The sequence below is a fragment of the Diuraphis noxia genome, unplaced genomic scaffold (assembly GCF_037042655.1).
Source record: "Diuraphis noxia isolate RWA-SAM2 unplaced genomic scaffold, SU_Dnox_SAM2 contig0004, whole genome shotgun sequence".
NCBI lineage: Eukaryota > Metazoa > Arthropoda > Insecta > Hemiptera > Aphididae > Diuraphis > Diuraphis noxia.
In genome coordinates this window covers 31,944,366-31,965,281 of record NW_028301714.1, presented here as the reverse complement: position 1 = coordinate 31,965,281, position 20,916 = coordinate 31,944,366, and the positions used below count along the sequence as shown (strand labels likewise).

The window sequence follows — 20,916 nt, the reverse complement described above, 5'->3', positions numbered from 1 at the left end:
ACAGGTATCGTCAAATATATGTCGAAGATACCAAAAATAAAAATAAAATTTATGCTACGCTAACCTTACAAATTTAACGCACTATATAGTTATTTCGCGGTACATTAGGTGTATAATTGTAGCGACGCTTCGTTTATTGGCGAAATTAGAGAGGTAAGGACTTGAAGGGGCTTAGCGTTCCAATATTAAAATTATCCCCTTCAGAAACAACTCGAATTTGAATTTAAGTATTAAATAATTCATTATTTATCTAATTTAAATATTTCAATAAATGTTGTTTAAAGAAATTATTTTACAGAGTTTAAAAACGATTCATTATTCGCGTATTTTCCTTAGCAGATGTCGGGTTTATTTCACAGAACATGTCGTCAATTATTGTGGTAGGTACATATTAAATACATATTTATTATTGAATTATTCACAGTTATGATTGTTTGTATTTATCTACCTATTAAGTTTTTATACAACGTAAATTCATATTAATTAATATTAAACAAATAAGTACCGAAAAACTTTGTTACAAATTTTTGTTTAATTCTTCGTAAAATACAGAATAAATTATAGCTTAATGGATTGTACAAAATATACGTTTAGAAACAGAGAATTCAGCACATTCATCGCTCACAAATTGAACTTCCTTAACATAATTTTGTTTTAAAATTTAAAATTAAAATTAAATAGTAATTAATATATTATAAATTATTCCTGAGACAAAAGTTTTTAAAATCTTGTTTTAAATTAATGTAGGAATTATTCTTTTCTGTGTTACAGTATTATACTACTTCTAAATTATTGTTACAACTAACTTTAGAATTGCCACAATAAATTATAACTTATAAGTAGGGTTCGGAAGTTATATAGGAGACAAAAAGGCAAAATATTTACGAAAAAATTATAAAATATTTATTTATTAAAAGTTTATTACTTATTTATTAATATACATAAAAAAAATCTAAAAACCTATATTAAAAAAATTTTATTATTGAAGTCTAAAATATGGTGCGTAACTGGTTGACATTTATGATTTTACTGAACTGAAAAAATAGTCAAACAAATATATAATATTCATTATTTTTAAAATACAAAATAAATATATTTAAATATACGAAATAACAATAAATAACCACAAATATTGAATTTTATATGACACACGTTTTCCGAGTTATTATCTTTGTGTTATGTAGGTAACATTATTTAAAATTATTTTGTTTATAAAATATATGAAAATCGACGAAATATGCACTTTTTCTCTAAAATTAACCACATATGCAAAATATAAATTTTTATTTTCAATTTTTAAACTCGACATTGGATATCTCGGATTTGTATCTTGGTCTGCTATAAATCGCGAGAATATACAAAATAATATGTAACTCTTATAACTTCCGAATCCTATTTATATAAGTATTATAACAATAATTCAATATTATTAATTAATTTCAGGACATTTTCTTCTTTATTTTTTAATTTTTGAGGACCGCGTCATTTAAATTAATTTTGCCTAATACATCCATTTTCACTGCAATGACTAGTAAATCACTCAGGACTCAGCCGTTCGTTTCTCATTGTTCGCTGTATATGGATGGGCAATCTTACTAATCTTAGAGAAAAAACATAGGTTGAATAATCGGTTACTGAACTAAAGTATAACAAATAAACAAAATACAGAATAGTTTACTGTGATACACGACTGACGCAACACTCAAGTTAACTGAAGTCTAGTCTTATCAATGGTAAAGAAAAGTGCCAATAGGTTGTCTGAACTGTCTGAAGTCGAGATTCGCTCACCGTCAATCTACTCGAATCAATGTCGATTCAAAGAGTTTTCGCCGAGCCAAGAAATGGCCTGACTTGTAAAATCGTGTTGGCAGATCACAGTGACTTTGATTGACGCTCTGGTGACCATACTGCGATACAGACATACAGTTAAGACATCGTGGTGCAGACGGCTACTACGACGGGTGATGATGCGCCCGATATCGTGTTGCCGTTTGCCGCCTCAATACAGGATCTACAGGTACCGATCGATTCTCCGTCCTCCGGCGACTCGATGCAAACGGTTTCGGTCGAGCCGTTTAGTGGCCCGACCGAAATAGCCGTGACAAATTAACGCTAGTCCAAAGTTTCATTATTATACCTATTATATTTCATTGGTAAATTAGCACCATGTCCAGAGGTAACGCTTTTTAGTACTCAGATCCTCTCATCCCCAAGTGTTAAACATCTCGGGCTAACTCTCGATCGCATTCTTATCTGGGCTCACCACGTCGAAGCCAAAACATCACAATTAAACTCCCGCTTACAAACGCTCAAAACCCTAATCGTCATCAACAAACACTCAAAACTAAATATCAAATTACTCTTTTACAAATCTCTCCACTAAATAAATAAAATTCAACATTTTCAAAATAAAATACTAAGAAAAGTTGCCAATTTTCCACCATATACGTTTATCAAATCACTCCCTGCATAAAGACCTACACATGAAAACAATTCAGGAAGAGCCAAAAAATTATTATAAACGTTTTCACCTACGCCTTACTCTCGTACAAACGAACTTATAAAAAATCTAGCTTCATTAACTGGTAACCCTCCTCGTCGCTTTAAGCGAAAATGGTGCAGAGACCATCGAAATCCTTAACAAAAAAAAAAAAGAATAATTGTGAAAACAAAATAGTTAAAAGACGTCAGTGTCATCAGCGGGTGACTTCTTCATTCAAATTTTCCACTCTCCCATGTCATTAGCTCATACTCCTTTGTGCCAAAAATATATATATTTCACATTGGTCATCACGGCAACAACAACGGCCGTTACCACCGAAGTCAAGAATCAAGATTGAGACTTCACCGCCACTCCTCCTCGTCGCCGCTACACGTTCGGCCGACCGAAGCAGACGGGTAGCTCAACGTGGAAACGGACGAAGCGATACATATGTCTGACGCTAATTTTGTTGCGCTTGTAAAGTAGCATGTAAAACTGATTCGGGTTGCTGCCGTTCGCTGAAAGAAAAAGTTACGCATAGGTTACAAGATTGTTACATATACTGCAAATCGTATTAAACAATTCAACGTTTTGGTATGTTGCCTATTCATTTAATTAGTTTTTATTTTACATTACTACATTATTGATTATTATTGATAATATACGCATCAACACTCAAGTACTCAATACGCCAGTGGAAAATAAATTTATGTGGCTCGTGAAAATCGTGACTTTATTATACAGGTATATACTTTCGTTTTTTATTATAACCTGTGTAAAGATCTCATTTTTATCAACATTTAAAAAATAATCTAAAAAGTTAAATGTCTATAGCTCAACAATTTTGAAATTACTTTGAAATTTTTTTATCGTGTACTGAAAATACTAAAATAAAAATTTAGTGAACATATTTTAAAGTATATTTATGGTTATTCGTTTTTGAGTTACATCCCCTACGTTAATCGCTAGTCGCTACAAATAGAGTAGTACCTATTATACGTGCTATTGCATATAGCGTTGCTTCAATAATTAGCGTGCTTATTCCCGATCAGTGCATTTAACTGAAATATAGAATTTATATCATCAATGATAGATAACAATTTAAATTATCTAAAATTATACAAAACTATTTTATCTGTAAAATGTGTTCTTGATAATTACCTATTTTAAATTTAAATGTGTAGGTAATATAATAGTTAATTATTAAATAATATTAGATATTTCCAGTTGATTTATCATAACCATTGAGATTTAAAACCGAATACTTTACCGTAAAATTCTAAAATTAACAATTTTAATGTTACCTTATGTTTTGTGAATAGTTTAAATTTAGTTATAAAAATCCTTAACTAAATTTTAACCACCTAATGATATTTACAATTGGAAAATGTATGATAAAAAAGTAGATATTTTCATAATTGATTAAAATACTTTTCGTTTTGACCACCAATCATCCACTGATTAATTTTGGTCACTTACAGAAAATGGTCTGATGTTGATGACGTTGACTGTTTGAAATTATGTAATTTTTTGACTAATTTATTGATGAAATTTAATCTTTAAAGTAGTGTTGGACCATTTTAGGACCCCTCCAGCTTGATATGCTTCATATAGCACATGGTACGGCTACATCAAAATGTGATTTATTAACATTCATTAATATACCATACGATATGAAATAAAAAATAAATTAAACATAGATACATTATGGATACATCACACTAAAAATTAAACTTGTCATAATTTTAAAAATCAGTAGTCATAATCATAATCATATAATGTAATATTTTATTTTTTATGTCTTAACATAGTATTACACAAGGTAATAATATATACCAACTATTAAAACTATGAAGTTCTTATAATATAAAACATATTATAAATAATTTAATCCATAAATATAAACGCACTTAAATGTTCTTGCATCATTATTTTAATTTACAATAGAAAATTACTAAACTATTCATATCAAGTTTAAATTAACTAAATATCTGAAAATCAATATTATTATTATTTTTATTTTTTAAATGTCACAGTTTTCTTTTTTATTATCATTACCCAAAATGTTAAATATAATTTTAAATATTAAGTTATTCATTACATAATATACTAACAATGAATGACATTTCACGCATCAAAGTTATCAAATATAGTAGTAAGTATAGTACCTACACAACAAAAAATATTGGTTATTTTGTAATACAAAAATAATTAATTTTCAGTTAACTGATATTATATAATTTACTGTATTATTATTTATGTCTTGTCACTTGCATTATTATAGGTTTAAACAGTGACGCATTACTATATATGTACTGTACGTCTACCTACTAATATATGTGGCTGCTTTTGTGTAAATATTACACATTTACACCTACACACTAACACTGACCTACTGATAGTGTAAAGGCGTAAAAAAATATATACCCTAATCAGAGCCCGGTCAGAGGTGTGGCTCATCATGTTTAAATATAAGCCACAAGGAGTTGCTATAAAAACCGAACATTTCAAACGATGAAATGGTATATTGTCGCTAATGGCTGTTAGGGCTGTTAGTAACCTATAACATTATAATAACATAGTATTCATAGTATTATAGGTTATATATTATATTGTTTCAAGATGGTATACCTGATCCCGGTACTATAAATGTCGATTTCAAACGATTCTCCGGCTTACCGAGTACGATGAGAGAACATGTGCGTCATTTCAGTTTTTAGTTGTGTCAAAATGTTTGCAGATATTTTAAATCATTATATCATTATTATAATATAGAGTATATTTCTTTCCTTAAAGTCAATAGTTATAGCCTATATATAGATTATGGCTGTATATACCTTGTACATTATGCGAATGTAATAATTGTAATGTAGTTTTTATATTTCAACGGTAAATAATCAAGATTTGTATTTTCTAATAATATTAATGCTGTTTAACGATTATTACTTAATTTCTTTCCTGATCGTTGTTGTAATTTTTACGAACATATAGTTGCAAATGTACACCCTATGACCTGTTGCCCCACGTTGATTATCTGTATCGCTTACTAAAGACCTAAACAATATATGATAGTATAATCGTGAGTCATGACTCATGAGTGATGACACGGTTTCCGTATTTTATACCGTATAATATTATTATATTTATTACGATATTGTGTACGTTATAGACGCCTAATCAACGGTGATTATAGCCAATTATAAATAAAATACCTGGTCAAAGTTATTTATAATATTTGAAATGTTGACACCGAAAATGTATACTCGAATAGTTGAATGTGATCAACTTTAATAAGTTTTCAAAAGTATAGTCAGAATTTATATTATTTGTCCTTCTCGACTGCCTCTCATCATACTTATTAAAAAAGTCAACATTTTGCTAGGAGGAATATGATCATAGCACTCGAAATACTGCAATTCCAATGCTTTTCCGTTCGTCGTTACACGATTCGTACGTGCATAATAACTAAGTTAATAAAATAAAGTTTTTCAACAAAATTACAATATTTGTTACAAAAATGTATAAACGCAATACATACATGCTTATACATATACCTATACCTATACAATATACATGCTTATTATAAAGCCCACAGGTATAGATAAAAAAGCTACAATAAAAACTATAGTAAATATATAGAGTATATAGATAAAGATCATCTCTCTCCCTTAGACTTACATAAATATGTAATTGGTTCCCCGTATAAAATTCACGTAGAGAGTAATTTTTTAAGTATTCCCAATTAATAAATTATTGAAATGTTTATTTTTTTCATTTGATCCAATTTTGATTCTTAGAAATTTTAAGTATAGTACCTATCTATATAGGTACTTTTTTACTTTTTTTTTTAAATTGTGTACGATGAATGTGCTTAAATATCACATAACTATTCTATCAAGGTGTTATTTAGATTTTAAAAACCTATACTTTATCTACGTGGTTACGAATTTGAATTTGTGCAACTACAATAAATCGTAAATAACGATCTAAGAAGCATTCTAGTATGAGAAGCATATGAAACATATAAATATGTGAACAAGATTGTAACTGAAAACAAATTTCTGGGGGTCCAACATTTTTATAATATGGACATTGGACATTTATCTTATCTTTGTTCAAAATATAAAAACTATCTTATTCTACTTTAAAAAATGTTACTTGATAAAATGTTTAATTTGGCACTTCAACGTTTTCAAAAAAAAAAATAATATATATAAATCCACCAAATTCTGAACAGTAAAAAGGGGGCATGGTTGTCATTTGAAAAACAGAAGTTTTAAACACCACGGAGCATTCTTTAAGTAGAACAAAACAATTTAAAAATTCCAGAAATCTAAAAAGCAGAATTTAATTAATATTGAAGCAAAGCATGGGAATAAACATGCTATGAACTACATATTGTATAATATACAAATATAATATACAATAATATGTTATATATTATGAATTAACGGCAGCGTGTTAATTTATTAATTATAGAATCAGACACCACTAACCCTAATTCAAAAAGTAAAGATGATATTTTAATGCAATATAATGAGCACCCTATACCAAGATTTATAATCAAATATTATCTTATTTTTTTTTTAATTTGGAGCAAGGAAAAACCATTCAAATATCTGTCGAATTTTGGTTGGATAAGAGCAATTAATAATTTTAAAAACAGTAAATATAATAAATTTCCACACTATGGTTTTCAATGACCTACTTATTCATAAATAGCTTAGATCAATTAATAAGTAAAATAAAGAACACTTTTTACACTTTTATTTTTTATAACTTTATGTAGTATAATATTACAAATGCTTGAATACAACTATTTTAAATTTTTTCTTTGTAAATCATGTTAAATGGTGGCCATTAGTATATTTCATTAAAATATCCACAATTCAATTTTTAAATAAAAATACCGACTTTAAAATTAATTAGCATACTACATAATATACTATAATATAGGGTCATTGTATATGTACTTTTATTGTATATTTATATATAAATCAACTTAATATCATTAAATTAATTCAGGTTATGAATAAGATCTTAACGTGGTAATAAAATATATTATATACACGAGTATATAGGCAATTTATTCGAGTGTTTTTCCACTCGGTGTACCTACCTATATTTTACGGTTATAAATAATTAATTATTTTTCTTACATTTTTATACATATACATACCAATGTATGTATACTGAATTAACAAAGATTCATGTATATAGTATTGTAATATAATTTATAAAAGAAATATAAATCGATTACAAAATGTTATCTGCTTATGACATTAGTCGGTTTGTAAATAACTTACATTGGTTTTTTTATTTTGTTTACTTAATTATAACGAAGCTTTTTATGAATATTGAAGGAATACACTTTTACGTTGTGTAAAAAAATACACGATGAATAATAAAAGCACCCAGAGATACTGCAGCAGTGCTCGTCATCCCTTTCTACTACGCTCACTCGCCCGCCTCTTCGTCTATATAACAGCGAGTTCCATTAGCGATGGGGCTTTTTTTTTGTTTCAGCGCTGGAAATTAATTTAGCCACCCGAGAGGGTTGAAGGAAAAACCACCCCTCTGACGATGCTTTGCATACACAACGACCCTCGGGGAAGTTATCCTTTCTTTCTCCGTCTCTTTCTCTTTCGTCTTTATTTTTTTATTTTTTTAGGCTGCTATGGGTATAGAAGGCTTTTTTTTTACCGTTTTTGCTGCCAGAACTTTCTTACATTTTTTACTGCACCCTCAGGCTTTCCAAAAGAGAATGGCTAATTAAAGTGAGCTGGGCCAAGGCGGGGAAATAGACGGTTTGCTGTACCCGGAATTTTCCAACGGGTTATAAATCACGAAGAGGGAGAGTTTTTAATAAAATATATCTCTGTTGTTTGGGATGGAAAAAAAAGGAAACGAAAAAACCATGGTAGCACAATTTTAATCGGCACACCCACTTTGTATATACACTAAAGCACCTCGAGGGCTACAACAGAACTTAACGATTTCGAAGTTCTTATACGCTTAAACTTCTCCGAGCTACCATTCATTAAATCCAAATTTATTATTTATTTATTCAAATATAATACTATTAAATGTAAAAGTAAAATGCGTAAGAAAAAAAAATATGTAATTAATTTTCCAAATTACCAACAATGTTGAGTTTTTTCAATTTAAAATTAGGTTTAAATAAAATTATAATAATATTTTTTTTTTAATATGAAGATATATTGGTATTTTCATAAAAAATTAAATTATATTCTTCATTAAAATATTTCTTTAAAAATATTAATTATGAATTTCTACTCACTTTAAGCGTTTTATAATTCAATAGCATATTTTTAAACATTATGCACATTTAACGAATACACTTCAATCTTTAATAACTAATTATATAATATGCATTGTAATAAGGCCAATTAGCAATAACCTTCAAATATACTTTTTTTTTTATTAAATATAAATTACATATAAAAATACGTTTTTAAAATTTATATTTAATAAAAGAATATTCACAAAAACAGAAGTTTAAAAGTTGAAATTGTGGTATATATTATTACTATTTTAGTTGATTATTAAATTGTATTTGACTATATATTAATGAAATATTGAATATATAATATACATACATACATATTATATTATATATTTGTAAGGTCTATATAATGTATGCTATTTTATGATGGCTTGATTATATTTTTATACAATAACGATATTTAATTATTTGTCACCTTTTAGTTTACTTACATTATATATAGGTCATATTATTGCACATATTATATTATATACAATAACATAATATGAATACATAAAAACCAATACTACATAGTAGGTACCTATACAGTATAGCTACTCGTCATGCTTGATAAATGTCATTAAAAAAAAACTCATTCGAGAGGGGTGGTACTTTACAAAACACACAATATGCTAACTTGTGTAGCCATATTCGAATTTATTTCATTTTTATAGGTAACCAGTAACACTTATGACTTATGCAATTTTTTCAAAATTAACTTAAATTAACTGTTGTCTTGTTGCAATATGTGGCATGCGCAGTATTGTGCATTTTGCAGTATGAACAAACAAAGTGCATGGTGTATTTATGTTATAAATTATATAAACTTATAAAGTTATAACCAAATAAACCATTTATTAAAATATTAATCCAAATATTTAAAGTTTAAGTCAATCGATTTTTATAGAATATATAAACAAAATATAGGTACCAACTGTATTGTGTATTATAGGTACTAATTGTCAAGACCAAATTATACATATTTGTATGGTGTATAAATATATATATAATATATGTAAGTATGTAAAATAATATTTACTAAGGTTTCATCATTGATGGTTAATATATCCAAATTTTGCTCAAAGATCACAATATATTATGCATATTTAAAAACGATCCTATATTATACCGTATATACACATTACACATATATTTATAGCATGGTAAGTATATACTTTTCATTTATAACCATATACTGTTTTATATATAAATATACACATTATTATATTACATACCCACGCTGAGCACATTTCATCGCAATATTTTTGAAAGCCCTTCAGCCCCGAGGCATTTCCTGGTTGATCGGCGCCCGCGCGCGTACCACAGCATATTGTGTACACATATATACGCATACGCACAGGTCCGCAATTGCACTCAGGTAGCCCGTAAAAAATAATAAAATAACGGGCACGCTTTTTTTTCCGCGTGCATACTTTTTTTTTTTTTATCTCTTATTGTGAATATATATACTACACAGTACACATAATACACACACACATAGAAGGGTTCGAGGGTGCTCCAGGTGTTGTTTCTTATTTTTAACACTGTTATTACGCATAGCCCCTTCGTTTTTTTTTTACGTTTTTTACAATACTCACCTCCGTTGCACCCCCGTATAACGCCGCATACACACACACGCGCGCGCGCATTAGCAGTGCGCGAAAGAGTGCAACAGCAGATATTATGTCGGAGGGTGATGAAGGGGAGAGGAGACGTCGTCGGTATACACCTATTCGTCCTATACTAATATTATACGCGTTGTTAAAAAACACGCGTGCGACGAGCACGAGCTCGTTATTATATTGTCTCGTGCCCGGCGAAGGGGTTTGTGTTGCCGCAGCAACCGGTTACCCCACGGGGACTCTGACGATGCGGTATACTATTATTACGATTATCATCATACTGAATATCATATACATATATATAAATATTGCCTACTTGTACTCTCATATTATTTATTATGTGCGTGTACGGTTTACCACCAATGCCGTAATACTATAGTATATACTATATATATGTATAGGTTACGCGAACCGGTTGCGCGCGCGCATGTCGAAGAAGGCGTGACCCGAAAGCTACCGGCGCCGAGCGCCAAGACGATACGATGTACCGGTAAAAAGAGATGATACGTTGGGCGTGTCTTCGGGTCGCTTAAAAAAGTAAAAAACAACACACGCGTGCGGTGTGTGTGTGTGTGTGTGTGTATGACCTAAGTAGGTACTCATAATATAGTAGCTATATATATATATATACTATTGGTATAATAATACGCACCTATATTATATTATTATGTACTTATAATAGGCGCGTATCGTATATATAAATATTTTGTTATGTAATTGATTAGATACCGTACGGTATTATATTATATGTAATAGCATATATACGTCGTTTGAAACTGGTGATGCTCTACACGTGCGATGATAGGTATAAATATTATACATACCTCATATTGTATTGACGAATTAATGTCGATATATGATATACCTAGCGGAATTTTGGCGAATCACGACCGGAGAAACGTATTGGTATGCGATCGAGTCTAAAAACATAAAGGCAGTGTTAGCCAGGCACACCAAAGACACGTGGAATTTGTTAAGGGTCCCCATGTTTAATGGACGGCCTTAACGGCGGGCCATGTATAAAATAATTGCGCCTAGAAAATAGACCTAAATTCGTTTCATTTAAGTAATAGATAGTAGACTAGCTCTTTACATCACTTCAACGTATTTACAATTTATCAGTCGGATAAAGTTAAGTTATATATTACAAAGATATTTTACACCAAGAAGTACTGATTACTTAAAATTCACTTTTCAAATGCCATTGTAAAATACCAAAATGCGAATATGTCTGTTGCAGGATATATGTGAAAAACATTTGAGTGAATGGTATAGCCGTATAGTATATAGAAATCGATCATATACACATATATACATATAGTCAGATACAGACAGTGAATGAGAGGGAGGGAAGGTAGAATTTTTATTTGATGTGTATAACGTCATGTTTTATAAACGACATAAATCATCATATTGAGCCAGATTGCACATAGCCGGTGCAAGTAGATACGCAATAATATGTATTATCTATAATATATTAGAGTATTATTATTTTATATTTTTTTACTTTTATTGTGGTATTGTTATTTTATTGTAACGTACATCTTGTTGTGAAAACGAGAATCATCATAACAATAATATATCGTGGCGTGTTTCTGTGTGTATAGTACTGCAGTGTACCTATGTGTGTCTATATAAATATGGGGAAAGAATATCATAGTGTTCCTACATTTTTATGCCAAAATTCATAAAATAGCGATAAATTTGACAGATTTTTATTTATTATTATTTATTAATCTGATAGAAAATAGGTATCGGATGTAATTTATAATAAAATATATATTATTTATACTAGGTATCTAGGTATTTATAGTATCTATGCCAAATAAAGTGTTAACATTTAATAACCTATAAGATTTATAAATTAAAATTTTTGTAGTTTTATTTAATAATGTACATTCTTTCAAGAAAATAAATTCACATTGATATTCTGCATTTACTTATTAATTATCAGTTTTATCACGTAGTAGTATATTCAAATGAAATTCAACCGAAGTCTATATACAATTGTTTCTCCTAATATTAGTTCACTCAAGGCACTGAGAAAATGTAAACAGAATTATAAATTGTAATTAAAATTATTAAAATTTTTAACAGTCAAGATTTAGCGTTAAAATTATACCTATATGTTATGACTCAGTTATGTGTATGCTTGTATAGTTCAAAAAAATAAAAATGTGTGTATTAACGGAAAATAATGATTGTTGTTTTTTTCATGGGTTATGTTATATTTAATACATTCAGCACAAAATGTATGACAAACATAATGGTAAAACGAATATATAGTTTACCTGCATTGTTAATCTAAAGAATCAGCTTTACAGTTTGAAGTGTAAAGGACGACATTTACGGGTGTACAGGCGTGAGGCACAAATAATATTAATAAATCATCAATCAATAAATTTTGTATTTATGCGAGTCATCATCACTTCTGTAATTGTAGTAAGTGTATAAAGATTTTCAAAAATGACAATATTGTTGGCTTTCAAAAAGAAACTTCCCATTTAAAATGTTCAGATGTTTTGAGAAATGATTAATGATAATTTTGCGAAATTCTCGATTAGTTAAATAAAATACCCTTGTATTATGATTCGTTATATATGTAGATATTAAAAATAGATACATGTTTTTCATAAATTAACATAATACTCTTTTAATCAATAATATTAGTTAAACGTCACTTGACACTAATGCCTTATAGTTGCTTAAGCTTTAGAATATATATTATAAACAAATTGTAGGATACATATTGTTGTGAATATTTAATGGCATTAACAATTGTATATGGATTTAATCGTTTTATTTTAGTAGTTTTACCTACGAGTGTAATTTATGATATACTTCGAGATAAAATTATCAAATCCAAATAACATATATGATATACCGATAACAGTATATTGTTATTATTGTCAAATGTTTTATCCTTATTATAAGTTATAATATTAAAGTGAAATTTCCATACAATGAATTTCCATTTAACGAATTATTTTCAAGAATTATGGTCTTCATTATTGAACATGCGTAAATTTTATATAACGAATTTTTATCGTTCCTCGTGTGACTTCGATGTATGGAAGTTTCACTGTATAGTATATAGATGTACCTACTAATTTATTTATTTTTTACTGCAGCGTTAAACAAGATGATTACACAAAAGTTGTAGACAAATACAATACACTTCTACATAATAATATACTATTAGCCATCAGGGTCTTTATCTATCAAGCACTATACACTTCATTATATTATATACATACAGTTTACCCAACCAATCAGTTGCCTTCACACTATATAATATATCTGGAGTCTTAATCGAGAAACCGCGGCGAAAAATAACGATGTTATACCAATTTACTTATTTGCACGTAGTGAAGGGACGGTGGCAATGGTGAATGACATATTTATGTGTAGGTAATATATAATTTCATCTGCATATTGAGAAAACCTAAGTTATAATATTATTAATTAATTAATAATTAATTAATATATATTGATTAAAATTCATAAAAAAAATCAACAAGAATAACTGAAAGTCAAACAAACCACCCAAAGCGAGATTTTTTTGTAAAACAAAAGCTTTAGAGAAGAGCTAAACTAGACCATGTATTATGTTATTATATTATATTCACCATTGTGTACAGATATAAAGGATTTAAATTTTAAGGATTAATCGATTTATATGTGCGTGCAGGTGTATATATAGAACTCACGGAAACGGACGCTATACAAGGATGACTTATTGCATATTATATGTATACCCAATTATGTAAATATAATATATTTTAATTTTATAAACGTAACATAATTTTGATGCTCCACGTGCGAGTGAATATAAAATGGGCACTGGGCAGAAGCGATTGAGTTTGACCTCGCGAAGCAGACGAGACCAACAATTCCTGCAGCAACAGTAGCCTGCAAGGCAATCAGTAGCGTTCACTCTCCTCGACGACATAATAATAATAATAATAATAATAAGTAGAAGAAAACCGTTGCCCAGAATCCACGGTGTTTAAAAAACAACAGATCAATAAAGAGTGGAAGTTTTTCGTTTTTCGGTTTTTTTTTTTTACTTCTCTTTACCCGTACCCCCTACTCCCCTCAACCCCATTATCACGGATCTTCGTCGCGCGTCGACTCTGCTGCTGCTGCTGCTGCTTGGCTGTTCCTCCTCGTATTCTCTCTCCCGGTCGTTTGTTTAATAAGAAAAGTTCGTAATTTCCGCGCGATTGTGTGTGTCCTTCCGCGAGCTGTTACTATAGTAACGTCAGTGGATTCACCCTTTTATATTTCCTTCTTTTTTTCGCTCTTCCTCGCTCTCTCGTGCATTCTCACTCACTCTGTCTCTTTCTCTCACTCTCTTTTATTATTATTATTATTATTATTATTTTATTTTTTTTTTACACACGGCCTTGTGCGCCTCTGTACACGCCGCCGACGACGACTCTAAAAACCGCGCGCGTGGGGTGGCGCAGGCAGTGCGTGGGTGAAGCCCACCCGAGAGAGTGAGAGAGGAAAAAAAGGGTGACCAGACCCAAATGTAGCTAAAAAAAATTACGCGATCGATAACTACTGTTGTTTTTATATATAACCCTCTTTTTTCCCTTGTAATTTATAATTATTGTCTTTTTCTTTCCGACTGTACGAAAAAAAAGTACGGAAATTTAAACGGTAATTTATGAACAATGGGGGGCTCTTTGATAAACGTATGGCGTGGCATACACGCGATCAAAAAACTATACGTTCGCCTGATGCAGTTTTAATAATTAGTTTTCTGTATAAACTGCGTATATATATATATAGGTAGACTTCTATGACTGTTTATATGCGAGTATATTATATGTTCCTACGACATCCTTACTCTTTTCCCCCGATTTTCGTTAAATTATCATTCGTATACAATAATATTGTATAATATATATCGTCATAAAGAGATACTCAATTATATTGTTTGATTATAATATTTATTCATATGAGTGCAATTTAATAAGTACCTGTATTTTTAACAAGCACATCGCTTATGCAGATATATTGGTGAAACCTTCTGATGGTACCCGGGAAGCGGATGATATTGATAAAAAAAAGTAACAAATTTATACGTATGTGCATATCGTATCTGATTTTCTTCTAATTGCCTACCTAACTAAATTAAATTAAATTGGCTGGTTGTCGCAAATGATAGAATTATTTTGATTTGTGATTTGAGATACCTACATAATCTTTTATCACATCTATAGGAATAAATAATAATTGAATTATCGTTTATTGTGATTGAAGACTTTTTTAACATAAATGTTATTTGATCGATGAGTGATGGCAGCCACCTGTTAAAAATGGTAGGTAGGAATAGGTATACTTCTAGAACTATAATAGAATTTAATGGTTGTTATTGTTTTTTCAAACGAGTGTCATAAAAAAATATATTTGTTATGGTTGTACCAATTTTTCGACAGTATCAGAACAACAATAATGTATGAAAATATAATACGCATAGGCACCTTATTATAAATCTATTACGATTGACTACGATGAATGAAACAAAGTATATACGCGAGACCGTATATATTCGTCTACTTCACCGCTCGACATAATAATAATATGTTCAGACGTGTAGTATACATACTATATACATATGTATACGTATAATATGATATATGCAACACTCGTATAGAATGGTCGTGATGGGGAGAGGCGCATCGTTTATGGCCCACAGGCCAGTTGTCGAGGGGTAAGCTCTTAAAGCATGCGACGGTGGTAGCGGTGGCGTATATATATAGTGCATTTTTTTTATACGTCCGTCTATAATATATATATATATATATATATATAATATGTACACACTCTAATAACAGCCCGACCACAGTCGGTTGCCTCCAGTCGATTAACGCCGCACTCGTACATATTATATTATTATTATACACCGAACAAACAGTCGATTAATCAATTGTAATTGTATTCGTTTCCGTTAACTATAATAATTATTATGACTTTGGTAATAATATAAATTCAGCTCACCTATACGCAAAATTTAAATATATAGCCACATGGAAGTGAACGATAGTATACACTATACAATATTATACATTGATGTAGGTCTTAAATAAAATATCTTATGATGAAGTACAGACGTATTAAACGACGAGTACATATATAATATATTGTGTGCCTACAGCACATACTGAAATCGAATTACAACAATTTTTCTAAAAAATGTAAGCTAAATAAAAGTTTAATATAAATCAAACATGTCAATATGCTATTATAATGCCATAAATATTAATGATATATTTATAGCTAAATCAATTTTAATAAGCACAGCTAAAAATGTGGTAAACAATTAATACGATCAACTTTCTCATTTGGTATCGAACTACAGATAATTGCATAAAGCACAATGCACAAAAACTACAATATAATATGTCATTAATATTGGCATCTTTAATCAAATGCTATCCTTGTTCAAGTTAACCCTTTTACGGTGAACGTTTGTTAAATTATAGGTTCATATTATCTTTACCCTTACCTAGCCCGTGCCATGTCTTGCAATGCACAAATGTGCGCCAGTGGATGAGTACAAAGTGATGTCATGGTATACGTCGATTGACGATCACAATATTGTTGTAGGTATACAATGTAGAGTAAATACATGAAATATTATTATAGTGTATGGTATATTTATTATAGTTTATATGTACATTATATATGTATTATGTACGCTATATATTTATATGAATGTGTTATCCTTATTGTATGACATATGTGTCTATTGTATGTTTTGTCTTATTGCAAAAATTGAATCGTATCTATGTATACGATATTAAGATGGTTTGACAATTATATGGTCGAATAAACATTTTGAAGTACATTCGATAAGAATTAACAGTATTCGTATCGAGATCTCTCCTTTGTTCGTCGAAAAAAGCAACTGTCCAAATATAGTATATACATAAAACATAACCCATATGTATATAGGTACATATATATTATTATCGGTTATGAATTTTAACAAAAAAACTAAACCCTATTTAGCCTTTTTTCGAAGTATAGCAGCGGTGGCACGGCGGTCCGTCTATATTATTTTTGGAATTGTATATGCGCGTAAAAAAAAAAAAATGTTTTCATCGGAAAAAACGGGTTCTCGTTTTATATGTACAGTTAGGTTTTTATTTTATATTTTTTTACATCAGTTTCGCTATACCACCCACCTTTTTACCCCGAGGTCTCGTTTCCCGGGGCGGGGGAAACAATTCAGCACATGGCCCACTTCAGAGCCATCAGAGACAACAGACATTATACGTTTCCTGGTTGGGAATGAAAAAAAAAATAGAATTTTTGTTGATAAAACCCCTTTATTACTCTTTCAATTGTCGTGTGCCCACCTCGCGGATCACAATGCATTTCAAATTTCAGGAAACGGGTTTTAACAAAAAAAATTCGCTATTCGCTATTCGCTCTATTCCCCAAAACGATATAAAGGGGTTGATTAACTCCGGTTAATACGTAACAAAGGATTGCCACTATGCGAGTGAATACCAAGTTTTTTTTTTTTGGCGCATAACGTGTCACCACTGTATATATAGTGCGTCGGCACCGTCGGAGTTTCCTCAGTCGTGAAATGGTTACAAATCATTTAGGAGATTACGCCGTTTCCCTATAATATAATATTATTATATATACCTGTCTGTGTCTGTGTGCGTGTGCGTGTGCGTATAAAAGAAGGGACACGCGCGAGCGATAATATACACACATATATATTTATATACGGAAACGTCGGTCACAATAATTTTTCAGCCGTTTTTCATTTTTGGCTCACTAGGTATGCATTATATAGGCACCCTTTTTACGAACCGCAGAATATATTGCGTTTTAAACTTCTCATTTGGTTCAAAATCAACCCGATTTACAATTGTATTGTGATGTGCGCTTATAGATCGTACCTATACATAGTTATTTACGGAATAAATATTAGATTTGAGTTTTCGACGAGAATTTGTCAATAAATCATTAAACTACAAATAATTGCCTGTCATATTATTTTAGTATAATTTATAAGCTAAACACGAACTGCGTACGTGTAGCATTAAATTACATATAAGAATATAAATATAACATTAAAGCCGCCTCGAGAAACTTGTAGAACGTACGTCGATTTTTATTTACTAAAGCTTAATTATTCTTCAGGTTTGTATTTTGATCGCGAGCATGCATTAATGTTGAGTTCCAAAAATTTTAAGGGCTCATAAACCAAATTGTTTTTTAAGCCGGAGAATCTACATAATGCGAAAAGTTGAAATATTTTGAAATTTTATCTCTACAAAGACTGTTACATTAAAAAAAATTTTTATAAAAAGTTGTACCTATTCAACCTTTATTTGTTTAGCTTCAATGCAGAAACGAATAAAATAAGTATCGCAAGCTATGAAATTAATAATTTTATATCGCACTGGACCCTAAAATTCTACTATAAATACCTATTAACGGGATTACACGGTATTATTTTTTCCCGAACAATATTGTTATTTTTCTATTGTCCGCATGAATAAATAATGCCTTACTGACTACTTATGAGTATAGTCGGTGCGTCGAAAATAAGTTATAAAAAAGTACCTAAGAGAAATCTGCAACACATTTTCAACTATATATACCAAGGAAATACTCGCCATTAAAAAGTAGTCGAGAGTAAGATTATTTTTTATAGTTATTATATAATTAGGATTTCAGTTTACCTGCGATAAAATTCGGAGTTGGATGACTTTAAATCTTTGCGAGCGTCGTATTTTCTTATGGTATTGAAGTATCGCTTTCCGGTGGAGACATTCTCCGTTACGATGTGGCAGCGTAGGCGTTGTTTATTTTTCCGTTTCATCGTGAATTGAGGATAACACGTGTTGTTCCACCGTAGGACGTGTCTAGACGGAATCATCTTCGTTTCCCTTATGTATGCCAATTAATTATTTTTGGATGTATATAATTTGTAGTTGTATAGCCATCGAGATCAAGTCGTACTACTAAGTCGTTTTCGTCAATCTCGTGGAAAATGCGAAAAATACATTTTCGCACAATATATTATCGTCGTCGTCTACGTAAAATCAATAATAACTTTAGAAGTCGATTTAATATACATAATATTATAATGTATATTAAACGGGGGCGTTATTTTAGGGATGAAATGGTGACATGGTGTGCATTTGTATTTTATACTCATATTTTTTATATTTTACAGTTTAGTTATTTATTTTAACAATGAACATTAAAATAGTTATATAGACAGTATTTATGCTCTCATATTAAACAAATATTTTCCGCTGAATTTATTTTTGGTTAAACAGTCTTTATGTAAGGTATAGTAGTAAATAGGCATATAAAATGTATTATCGACTTAACAAATATGTGTATTTGAGAATTATATAAAACATTATAATGAGTTATACATTACCAGAAATGAATTATAATACATTTAAAAAAATAACCAAATTAATGCCTTTAGTGAACAAAAAAATGTTAGGTATTCAAATAGTTTGTGATAGAGGTGTTAATAATGTAGACAGCCAGGCGTCAGTGCTTGTTTAGATGTTATTGTTTACTTATGCTTAAATTATAAGTTAATAATGGTTTTAACACTTTAAATTATCTGGATACCTCCCTACTGGCTAATATCTACTGTATTATCGATTACCGTTAATTGAGTCTCCGAGATTCGACAAATGTAGAAATGACGTATATTTTGCTTTAACTTTTCTATTCATACAATTATACTTTATTTGAAATAGCACAACAAAAAAGAGAACATGGTAGTCATTTAAAAAGTAAAATGAATTATTTTTATTCAATATTTAGCCTCTTAAATCAATTATAATATTATAAAGACTATCAAAGTAATTTAAAAAAAATATTTTTTTGGTCTTAGAGTATCTATCATACTATCAGCTATGATTATAATTGGCTATTTTTTTTTTAACCTACGCAAAATTCTAAAATTGCGCCGCTATAACAAAGCCGATATATACTCGCCGCAAAATAGGCAATGGCCAATTTTTTACACTATATATTGAATTAAACGTTTAAGAGTAGTTATAACACATAATATATTATAAATAATAATACCTGGTAGTAGTTGAAGGTGAATATTCTAAATATTCATAAACGTAAAAAATCGTAATAGCTTATACCGGAAGGAAATCTGTTTTTGAATACCCTCTAATGTGTGGCTGCTATTTTGCACACTTGTTAGTATAGGTACCTATAATCTAATAAATATATGAGTAGGTATTTAGGTTAGCGATGGCAGTATTTTCGATTTAATGGTATCCGATGGTATTTTAGTCTTTAGAATACCGCTAGACTGTTGTTCGGCAATATTACAGTGTTATCGATAATACCGTATACGCATTTATAATTTAAAATTTAAATAATCATAATATCCTTCATCTTTTATCTGATTTTATATTACTCAGGTCAAAACAATTACAGTCGACTCTCGATAATTCAAACCTTCAATAATTCGAATAAAAACAATACATTTAAGTATG

At 29.8% G+C, this 20,916-nt stretch overlaps 1 long non-coding RNA gene across 1 annotated transcript; it reads right to left on the bottom strand.

The window, feature by feature from the left end:
- Positions 1–1,130: 1,130 nt before the first annotated feature.
- On the bottom strand, positions 1,131–19,259 carry LOC149055964 (uncharacterized). The gene is made up of 2 exons (XR_016191562.1): positions 19,114–19,259; positions 1,131–3,000 (listed from the first exon to the last, which is right to left on the bottom strand). It is a non-coding gene; the product is annotated as an uncharacterized LOC149055964 (long non-coding RNA).
- Positions 19,260–20,916: the final 1,657 nt, after the last annotated feature.